The 12,061-nt window shown below is 32.4% G+C and overlaps 1 non-coding gene and 1 pseudogene across 1 annotated transcript; one reads left to right on the top strand and one right to left on the bottom strand.

Moving 5' to 3' along the window:
* The first annotated feature begins 361 nt into the window (after positions 1-361).
* LOC141816632 (uncharacterized) lies at positions 362-2,914 on the top strand (annotated as a pseudogene).
* A 7,104-nt stretch (positions 2,915-10,018) lies between these two features.
* TRNAR-CCU (transfer RNA arginine (anticodon CCU)) lies at positions 10,019-10,091 on the bottom strand. The gene has a single exon. It is a non-coding gene; the product is annotated as a tRNA-Arg (tRNA).
* Between the last annotated feature and the right edge of the window lie 1,970 nt (positions 10,092-12,061).

The following is a 12,061-nucleotide window of genomic DNA, read 5'->3' as shown; positions in this document are numbered from 1 at the left end:
CGGTAAGAATCGGAGCTAGATCTTGATTTATGGTTGGGTAAGCTTAGATCCATGGATTTTTCTGGATTTTTCAGAGTTAATGGTGTGATCCGATTGTGGATCTTGGGTTTCGATCTCAAGCAAGAAGAAGAAGGGAAGGAAGAGGTCGGGAGGCCGGAGGTAAGGGATTTCTCATTTCTCAGCTAGATCTTGGTAACTTGGTTGTTAGGTTTCTTTGGATTCTTTTCGATTCTTCTTAGTTCTTAGATCATTCTGGAATCTGGATTGCGGATTGCCTTCAATCTTCATTCCACAGTTTGGGAGCTGTAGAACTGACCCAGGTTGGATTTCTCATTCTGGATTTCTCATTTCTCAGCTAGAAATGTCAACTCAAGGATCATCTAAAGGGTCATCAGATAATTTGAAAAAGAATGCTTCGGGTAGTAGAACTGACCCAGGTTGGGAGCATGGATATGATGTTGTTGGTAATTCAAGAAAGGTGAAATGCAAGTATTGTGATAAGATTGTAAATGGTGGCATTTTTCGTTTCAAACATCATTTAGCTTGCACTCGGAGGGATGCGGAGCCATGTATTAGTGTTCCTGATGATGTGAAGAAGAAGATGTTGTCCCTTGTATGCAAAATTGCTCAAGCATCCGAAACAAAGAAAAGGATTATTTGTTCTAATGAGGTTTCATCAGACAGTGGTGAAGAGCTACAAGCAAGTAAAAAGAGAAAGGGAAAAGCAACAATGGAAGAATTTATCCAAGTTAAAAAAGGTAGTTCTCATTCTCAAGTCACAATTAATCAATTCGTGAAGAAGGACATAAGAGAAGAAGCTTGCCAACAGATTGCCCGGTTCTTTTACACATCTGCCATTCCCTTTAATTGTGCAAAAAATCCTAAATTTGCAAAGATGTTTGAGTTAGTTGGGAAATATGGTTGTGGGTTTAAACCTCCATCTTATCATGAGTTAAGGGAGACATTCTTGAAAAAAGAAGTAGATAGAACAATGACTTTGCTTGAAGAGCATCGATATGTGTGGAAAAAAAAGGATGTTCTATTATGTCTGATGGATGGACCGACAAGAAAAGGCGATCTATATGTAATTTCTTAGTGAATAGTGAGAAGGGGACGATCTTTTTGCAATCCACTGACACATCTGATATCTCAAAGACGGCAGATAAGGTTTTTGAAATGTTAAATGAAATTGTGGATAAAGTTGGTGAAGAAAATGTTGTGCAAGTAATCACTGATAATGCAGCAAATTATAAAGCTGCTGGAGAGATGTTGATGTATAAGAGAAAATGCATTTTTTTGGACACCATGTGCAGCTCATTGCATTGATTTGATGCTTGAAGACTTTGAGAAAAAATTGAAAATCCACGAAGTCACAATTTCAAAGGCAAGAAGAATTTCAACTTTTATATATTCGAGGACTCTTCTCATTTCTCAATTAAGAAAGTGTACAAAGGGAAGGGATATAATTCGGCCTGCTGTTACAAGATTTGCAACTGCATATTTGTCTTTGAATTGTATTAATGAACTTAAAAGTGGTTTGCAACAGTTGTTCACATCTGATTTTTGGAAGAGTAGTCGATTTTCAAAGATACAGGAGGGAAAGTTTGTTCAAAAGACCATTTTAGATGGGAGGTTTTGGCGTAATGTAGTTACATGTCTGAAGGCGGCAAGTCCTCTCATTAAAGCACTTCGATTGGTAGACTCTAAAGAACCTGCTATGGGTTTTATTTATAAGGCAATGGAAGTTGCAAAGGAGAAAATAAAAGTCAACTTTGGCTGTGAGAAAAAACTGTAAGCATATATGTTTGAATCAAACAGTTTGATATTAAATTTCATAATCATATACATCAATTTATTGATTAATTAATTTGATATTATATGCGATTTCTTACAGTTATGAACCGGTATGGAAGATTATTGATGAAAGATGGGAAAATCAACTTCATCACCCATTACATGCTTCAGGTTATTTTTTGAACCCTGTGTATCAATATAGCCCGGATTTTGAAGCGAAATCGAGGGTAAAAAATGGACTTTATGACTGCATGGAGCGAATGATAGAGGATCGAGATGTGAGAAGCACAATTCATGCACAACTGGAATCCTTCAAGAAAGCAAAAGGGCTATTTGGTCGTGATGCAGCAAAGCTAACCTTAGGTAAAAAATCTCCTGCAGAGTGGTGGGATTCTTTTGGTGATGATTGTCCTGAATTGCAGAAATGGGCTATACGTATATTGAGTTTGACTTGCAGCTCGTCTGGATGCGAACGTAATTGGAGTGCTTTTGAGATGGTAATTATTATAAATCATCAAAACTCAACTATGGTCTCTATCATGTCTATATGATATATAATATAAATAATATTTCTAATGAAATGATATGGTTATAATTTTTGATTGTTTGATAATTTATGCAGGTTCATACAAAAAAGAGGAATCGCTTGCATCAGAAGAAAATGAATGACTTAGTATTTGTTTACTATAACTTGAAGATGCAAAGGAAGAAGTCTAAGGAAGATAGTAAAACTCCAACCACTTTTGAAGAATTCCCATCTGATGATGAATGGATAACTGAAGTACCTAGATCTGTAGGATTGAATTTGGTGGATGAAGATGATGATGTCATTGTCAACATAAATAATGATCCTTTAGAGCTAATTAATCTTGTTGATGATGTAGATAATAGTGCTCATGTAGCCATTGAGAGTAACATAGGTGATAAAGATGCCATAGGATGTGATAATGAGCTTGATGGTACTGATGATTTTGATGTTGAAGATGAAGATGAAGATGAAGATGGAGGTGATGATTTGGATGTTACCATGGATGATTTATCTTAGTAGTTAGTACTTAGTAGTAAATCTTTGTTTGATGTTTTATTTTATCAAATTTGGACAATGGAAGTTAAAACTTATTTGGTGTATTGACTATTGGACTATTTTTGTACCTTTTCATGTTAAATTTTCATGTTTAGTCTTGTTTTTATATGTGAAAACATGAACACAACTCTTTTTTGACATTTTATAACTCTTTTTTGGATTATCTGTAAACTCGTACGAGTTTACGATACGAGTTTGTGCACCCCTAACCGAGTCGACACTGGAATCGCGAGTTTGACAACTTTGTATCCCACACAAGGGAGGTTGTCTCCTCTCTCAGAGCAAGTATATTACTAGAATTCTTCAAAGATCTAAAATGGATGGAGCACGCCCGATATCAACACCAATCACCATAAACAACTTCTCTGCATCTTCTCTTGCTATGTCTGATTCCAAAGTTTATCGAAGCATTGTTGGAGCTTTACAATATGTTACTATCACACGCCCTGATATTACTTTTGCAGTAAATCGTGCTTGTCAATTCATGCATGCTCCCACAGAATAAAATTGGGAAGGAGTGAAAAGGATTCTTCGTTATCTCAAAGGAACTATTTTACATGATCTTCTCTTATATCGTCAATCATCTTGAGACTTACATGTCTTTAGTGATGCGGATTGGGCAAGCTCTCCTGAGGATAGACGATCTACAAGTGGATATGCAATATTTCTTGGACGGAACCTTATCTCATGGAATTCGAAAAAGCAACCTACAGTTTCTCGTTCAAGTACTGAGGCTGAATATAAAACTATAGCCAATACAATGTCTGAAATTATTTGGCTTTAATCACTTCTTTCTGAACTTCATCTTGGTCAAATGTTGCACCAAAAATTTGGTGTGATAATATTAGAGCCACATATCTTACTGCAAATTCTATCTTTCATGCACGTACAAAGCATGTGGAAATTGATTTTCATTTTGTTCGAGAACGTATGGCAACTCAACCGCTATTTGTTTCTTATATTTCTGTAGAAGATCAAATTGTTGATATTTTTAAGAAGTCATTATCTAGACAACGTTTCAGCAAATTAACAAGCAAACTCAATGTTAAAGATCTCTCGTTGAATTTGTCAGGGGGTAAAGAAAGATAATCTCATACGACCGAGTCATAAAAGGAATTATTCCCTATGATCGAATAAAATCACGGATATAATAATTATTAGAATATATCCTTTAAAATATCTTTTCCTTACTAATTGATCAATTAACCGAGTCATGTAAAAATACTATATATTGTACTATTATTTTAGGGTTCAACGGACAAGTTAATTATTCGTTTATTACATCTCTCTTGTGTAATTTAACAAATACAACTACAAGTTCTCATTTCCTTAAACATATGAGGCTTGCTAGAATAGAAAGAAACAAACATCTGAAAAAATTGCATCTTGCAAGATTGACCTAATCTCATACAAGACAAACATATTTCATTCCTCTAACCTTACCTATAGAGAAGATCTAAAAAAAAAAAAATCTAGGATAAGCTTTCAAGCTTATTTCTTTGGTTACTCTTAGATAACTCGCTTTGTCAAAATCCTCTAATTTTGTTGTTCTCAATATTTTCCCAATATTACTGTTATAATAATGGTATCAGGCCCTTGTCATTTCTAGGACTTTTCAGTATATGATTCCTTCTAATTCTCTACGAGAGAATAGAAGATTGGACTACTTGGATTTAACTCTACTCGCATAACATGAATTCTATTCCAAATCAGCTTGCTATCAATTGAATGAGTAATACTCAGGACTCCCTAAGCTCTTCTTTGATTATTCAGCACTCTCTAAGTTTTCACCAAACTCTTTTTTCTGAGTTCCTCAAACTCTCCACCTTGAGATCTCCCATGTTGTTCTCTTAGTCATCATTGTAGACCCCATTGTAAGAGATATAGAAATATAGAAATAGAAGACGTATGGACGACCATATATCCTCCCTTAAATTTTAAAATACTAATAAACTGTTTATCACCTCTCACTATCGAATTTCTTGCTCCGTCCCTGTCCTCAAGTATAAATATACACTCTCTAATATTTTTGTGTTAAGTCTGTAGTGCTTTTTCCTTGTATTCACAGGTTTAATATAAACATAAAATTTTAAAGATATTTAATTAACTCTTAACAATTGAGTAATATTTTAAAATAAAATACAAAAATGAGCTCAAAGGCCTAGTCCCGGGCTTGCCATATTGGCAAACCAAGCCTGGCTCGAAAGAGTTGGTTCACTGGTCGGACTCATCGATCAACTTATTGTCGTCATGCCACCATGCAAGCATAGTGGCCATGTTGGCATGCATGTGTCGTAAGAATAAGAAACCACGTAAATGAGACAATATATCATGATCAAAATTTAAGACCGATCTTTATTTTTTTGAAATCATAAAAAGATCTCCTTTTTAATTTTTTTTTGTCAAAAGAATGATCCACTCCATCAATAATTTATATATAATTATTTAACTGTTCTTCATTATACTATTTTTATTATTATCTTCTATCTAAATCTTAAATTATTTAGATACATTATAATATTTACGAAATCGTAACTGTTACATATGTAATAGCAACTACAATTTTATAAAATGTAATTGCTATAATATGAATGTTAAATGAATAAACTGAATCTACGTTATAACAACTACAAAATCATAACGGCTACAACAATTATATCTCATGCCTAAATATCAATCGCTACGATTTCATAGTAGCTACAATGTAAATAATAAGTAAACAAGATTGAATCTACATTGTAATAGCTATGAAACTGTAACTACTACTACGTGAACAGGGCCGGCCCTGGCCCAGAACAACCAGAGCGACCGCCCAGGGCCCCCAAATTAACAGGGGCCCTAAAAAAATTAAACAACCTATATGTTGGCGAAGGTCAGGTCGGATGGTCCATAATTGGAAGGAAAAATAAATAAATAAGCAAAAGGTGCCTTCGTTATTTGTGCCCATAATATTTTAAACCCTGCGTTTATTGATCCAACGGTCAACGGATGTAGATATTCAGTAATATTAATTTAGGTATTATTTGCATGTCCTTTAATACGTAAATGCATTGGATAAGGCACCAAGGGACCAAGTGGAGTCCGGGCCCCTCGGCTCACTCTGTTAACAGATGGTGGGTCCCTCCTCCCCTACTTTTTTTTTTTTTACATATCTTCCGTATGCTCGAATGGATAATTATTAACGGCTGGCGAAGTTTAATGTTTGTGTGGATTGATGATCATCGCTCTTTTTTTTCATGTATTTATAGATGATTTTTCAGGAGTAATTAGAGCGTCACCTGTTTGCTCAGTCCATAGACACCTTCGTCCTCTGGAAAAAAAAATCTTGCCGTCCCCTTTTTTCCGATATTTTCCAAGTCAACTATTTTAAACCTTGAATCCAAAATAAAGTCAGAAAAGATAAACAACCATGAAATTAGAATTTGGTTGGAAAAACAACCATGGAATTAGAGTTTGGTTGGATTGGTTGGAACGATAGGTCAAATAAATCCAACTTTTAGGAAGAATTTTAAAGAGTGTTTGATCCAACTAATCAATAAAAAATAGAAAATATTGAAGGTCACTGAAATTGTTCGGATAAAGTTGCAGTTCTTTGTTTTCAGTTTTTTTTCAATTCCATTTCTGAATCTACATGTTTTCTAACATCATTGTTTGATTTTTCGAAACATCAAAGTATTTTTATGTCAAATAAAAAATTGTTATAGTAGAATGGTTCTAAAAAATGATAATTAATTTTTCAAAAAATTGATAATTTAAACATAACAACAACTAATTAAAAATTAATTGAATTTCTTTGTACTGGCTAGTACATTAAAGCTATGTATTTAGTTTTCCATTTTCACATAAAATATAAAAAAATTTATTTTGTTTAGAATAATCAGATAACGTTTTAGCATGTTAACAATCAGTTGAATTTGTATGGATCGATAATGGTTATCATTTTAAATAGAAAAAATTATTTTTTATTTAAATATTATTTAAAGTATAGTTATAATTTTAAATAGAAGAAATTATTCTTTTTTGCCTTGTTTGGAGTATATTGTTTCGTATAAAATTTTTTTATTTTAGAACTCTTATTAATTAAAAATTATAATTTATCAAGCTCTAAAAATTAAATATGCTACTGTCAGGGTCCAAAATTTATAATTCGCCCAGGGCCCTTGGACAACCAAGACCGGCTCTGCACGTGAATATTTTTGAACATGTTAGGTATGCATTATAACAAATACAAAATCGTAATTGCTATAATATATTCAAAATTTAGACGAAAGAAAAATAATAATGGATAGTTGGATAATTATACATAAATTGTTAGTGGGATGGAATACTCTTTTGATAAAAAAAACAAAAAGATACACACACCTTTGACGATTCCAAATAAAGACGCACTTTTGATTTTTTTTTTTTTTCAAAATTTAATTGGGCAAAAATCAAATAGGCAGTTATCATTTGCATTTTTATGGGATGGACTTTCCATTTTTAAAGTCAAATAAGCACCCATTTGATTTAAACTATTTGAAATGCCCTTACAATCCCTGATTTAGTGTAGAAACTAACGGCTAACTTCTACAATAATAACTTTATATTATTTTAATTTTACTTCTCTACACTATAATTTAATTAAAATAATATTTTAATGAACAAAGTAAATAATAAATATTCCAATAACACTCACTACATTTTAAATAAATATTATTTATCACAATTGACTATGTAAAAATTAATTATAGAAACTAATTACACGTTTTAATAATAAAATAATATTAAAAAATTTTGGACAGTTCAAATTAAATAGAATATCCATTTGACTTTAATTAGAAATAAGATCATTTAATCTAACTTTAATTAAAAAGTATGACATCATTTTGATTTATGCCCAATTTAATTCATTGCAATTGTCATCCTTAATTGTGACAAAAGATGATACCTTCACCTAACTCCTCCGTACTAACTCAAGTGATATAGAAAAGAAAGTAAATCACGAAAGACTTCGCCCCAACATAATGACCCTCTATAGGGGGTGAGACATCCGCTAAGGCATTCCGCAACCCTGCACTTTTGAAAAAAAAAAAAATCGTGAAGGACTTTGCCCTTAGCAACAATAACACCTGTAAAGGGAGGTGAGGCAATCAACGGAGTTCCACACCCATTGAAAATAGACCCCTGGCCTATTGATGGCAATTCAACGCCCTTGTAAAAAACCATTTACGCTTACCCGTGGGGGCAATTGTCATCCCTAATTGTTTCATACATAGAGGGTTCTTCAATAACAGGCAAGATATGTGGTTGAGGGTTACAACACTTAGTAACAACAACTCAGCACAATGGCCTGCCCCTTAGGCACCTAAATATACATCACTCTGAGGTTGAAGAAAGGTAATAGTCAAAGAATGATGCAAATTTTTCTGACGTCAAAGTCAGCGAATGAAGTTGATATGGTTGTTTCCTTGCGCTTCAAATGATGAAGTTTTCAATGACCTTTCTGGTTCCTAATGCCTACTTGTGGTTGCAGGAATTCTGACTTAATTGAGACCATTGAGCTAACAAATGCATCCATCCATGCACTCAGCTCAATTTGCACGCGAAGATTTTCCGTCAGATTCTCTATCTGCTGGGGTTCTAATTTCTTGGTAACCGAGTATGTTCTTGCAGAAAAGAGACGATGAGGATGAAACACACGTTAGGGTGAGTATTCAAGCTCTTTCATGTTAATTGCTTTTCAAACTTCAAATATGATGCCCTATCTGAGCCCATTAAACATGTATATGCATAACCATGATGAGTTGCCATTTGAGTGGTGAGGAAACCAAGAACAAAACTCAGATTCAATCTGTTTACCCAAGTGTGGAGGTGAGGAAAGAAGAGAGATTATATTGCTTGATTATATAAAAAACTTGATTATATTGCTTCTTCTAGTCATTGGATTCTTCCATTATCAACTATTTTCTACAAAATAACTCAAAGGAACCAATCAATCGGATCTAGTTCACTTTGATCAATGGTAATCTTATTTCCTTATTTGACAGGTATTGGGAGAACGAAAAGGTGAGGTTGGCTTATAGGCCCGTCCACATGAACACCTTGGATGATCAAGTGGAGACCTTCCCACCAAAAGCACGCGTTTACTAAAGCTCGAATGGAAATTTTCTGGAAATTCGAAAGGGTGATAATTGGGTTTTAATAATGAAACAAACTCTGGAAAACAGTGTTAAATATATCAGTGGAAAATGCTGATATAATTTGTCTGATGTGTCAGAGAAATCCTGAAATGCATGGACTTTGTAGCCGAGCTATCTCTTTGCCTCGAATAAGGATGGACTTGTAATAACGCACAGTTTTGATTCTCGTTATGTTCTTCTCTGAGCCTTGTATCATTTCTTGAACTGCATGAATTGTAAGATGGGCATAGGGTTTTGCTAGTGTAACAATGCACCCTTTTTTTTCTCTTCTTCTTGTTTTCTTGTTTCAAAAAAAAAATAATAATCCCAGTTGTGGTCGGTCTGAAAGTTTTCCATAAGGTGAAGCTCGGCGGCCAATCTAAATTTCAATTTTTACAAATACGCGTAGCTGGGGATCGAGCTGCGGGTTAGAAGCAATTGGTTGTGGTCGAAGAAATTTGCTTTCCATCCAATCATGTGGTTATTTTAAGTATGGTAATTTACGGGTATATCTTGTAAAAGATTTACTTCTTTTAAAGTTTATTTTATTACTTTTAATTTCTATATTTTTTTTGAGGGCATCTAATAGGGATATATGTGAAGAAATATATCTAAATGTCAAATATCTTTTATTGAAGGGAATATTTCTCAAGGTATTAAAAATCATCCGGTAAATTTTTTTACTATTCATAATTAAATAGTCCCCTAATTATTATATTATAAAAAATTAAATATTAAATTTAAAAATTATAAATTATAAATATTTGATTGGTGATGATGTGGATGTTAAGATTATAAATATTTAAAAGAAATATTTGATTCATAAATATTTGATTGGCCATGACGTGGATGTTCTGAGAAATAAATTAAATTTAAAAATGTTTAACTATTTATTAAATTATTATTACACGTCTACAAGAAAATTGACATAATTAGATTGTTTATGGAATTATTTTTGTTATTTCTTGTAAAAAACTAGCAGCGCGCCAGGTAGGGATCGAACCTACGACTTTCTGCTTAGGAAACAGACGCTCTATCCACTGAGCTACAGGCGCTGTTATTAATGTAAGAAATATTTAATATTATATAATTTAACTATTAATTGAAATGGCCATTTTAGAATATGTATACTATTATTATTGTAACGAGATTCATTAATTATTTATATGCATCAGACTTACAGCAGGAGCCTTGACCTAACGTATACATTTATCACATTTATCTCTGTAGCTAAATATATAAGTAAACTATAACCCCAACTTATATTATTGATGTTGGTTGTGATAAAAGATCAATCAAAAAATTTTACATAGAAATTTTATAACTTATAATTTGATATCCAAGAGAATTGATGTATTCTTTCTTTTTCTCTTTATTTATTTTATTTCCATATCTTTTTGACGTGGAGACGAGGGAGTTCACGAGATTAATTTGGCATGGTTTTTGACCAATTTAACCATGATATTAATTATCTTAATTACAGGTGTTGTAATCTTCAATGTAATTAATCAACTAATTATTTAAATGGATCATCGGATTGCTCTTGAAGACAGACACGTTAGTTAATTAATGTTGGATATATAATTAATTGTTTATAGGATTAAAATATATATAAGTTCGAGTTAAACAAGATACCACATTTCTCTCTGCCAAACTCTCCATGGATATATATGAATTTTTAATTAAAGGACGGTGAAGTTACCTAACATTTGCTCTTTTACATCATCATTATTTGAGGAAGAAAAATGGCATGCACATTAAATTCCAAATTCAGCTTAATTATTCAGCCGCAAAGAATTTCACAAACTTCGAGGACTAAACGGACTAGAAAACAAAAAATTTCCTATACAAATTCTTATTTTTTATGACGTGGCAATGTTGTCCATTTAAACATTCACAATCCACTCTCATTATTATATTCTCCATCTCATTAAAAAGTATAAGGTCCACTGTCACATATTCATTATAATAATATATATATTTTTAACATTAACACTCATTATTTATGAGTTCCACTATCCACTCAATCATCTTAAAATTATACCATATTAAATAAATACATTTTAAAAATTATAACTATTAAATAAAAATTTTTAACACTCATTAATATATTTTAAATACATTAATTGATATTTATAGATAAAATTTTAAACTAGCCGTTAAAAAATAGACATTAAAAAACTAACTATTTTATTCAATTTTTAATTTTAAAATTTATAACTTTTTAATAAAAATTAAAACGGACCATTAATAAAATTTTATTCAATTTTAAAATAGACGTTAAAATTAACTATTTTAATAAATATAATTAAAAAATAAAAAATAATACACGTGGAGTGGGCCAACCTCTTGACTAACCCACTCCGCTTTTAATTGAACGCGTTCAATTAGAGAAGTGTCATAACACCTCTTCGTAATAGTGTTCAATACTAATGGAGTGTTATAATACTCCGTTAGAGTATCCATTATGGATGGGAAATATATCTAGGGTTACGATGTAACGTTAAAGCACTTCCGTTCCAACTTATGACATATTACGAAATTAATTTTCTTCAATAAAAAAATAATTTTGGAACGTTAATTGTGAAGTGATCATCATTTATATTTTTTAATTTACCTTGATGATTCATATGAAATTTTTATAAGATTCACCTGATTTATCATTTGAAGAGTTGGATGCCTAATCAATATTCCATTACTGGTTGGTTTATAGATCAATTTCGTTAGCTCATCGATTTAATTTGTTAATCTTAATTAGTTGAATGACATGCATAAAATTAGTTAAATTTCTTTTTTTAATAAAAAGAAAATACATTGAACGAATTCTTTTTTAATTTAAAACACAGTAGAAAGTCGTCGTCGCCCTCGCCCTCTTCGTCGGTGCCAATTCTTCTACTTCTTCCTTTCCAGTTGCCTCGACTCCTCTGTTCGACAAGCTTCGGAGATCGCATCATCCCTTGCTTCCTCTCCTTCTCTACTGCTGGATCCGGTGGAGTTCGCCGCCCCCTGACTCATGGCGAGGCGT

This window comes from Curcuma longa, unplaced genomic scaffold (genome assembly GCF_044706935.1).
Source record: "Curcuma longa cultivar G26 ecotype Majalengka, Jawa Barat unplaced genomic scaffold, ITB_CL_G26_1.1 contig_17489, whole genome shotgun sequence".
NCBI classification, from domain to species: domain Eukaryota; kingdom Viridiplantae; phylum Streptophyta; class Magnoliopsida; order Zingiberales; family Zingiberaceae; genus Curcuma; species Curcuma longa.
This window is presented reverse-complemented; position numbering and strand designations above follow the sequence as displayed.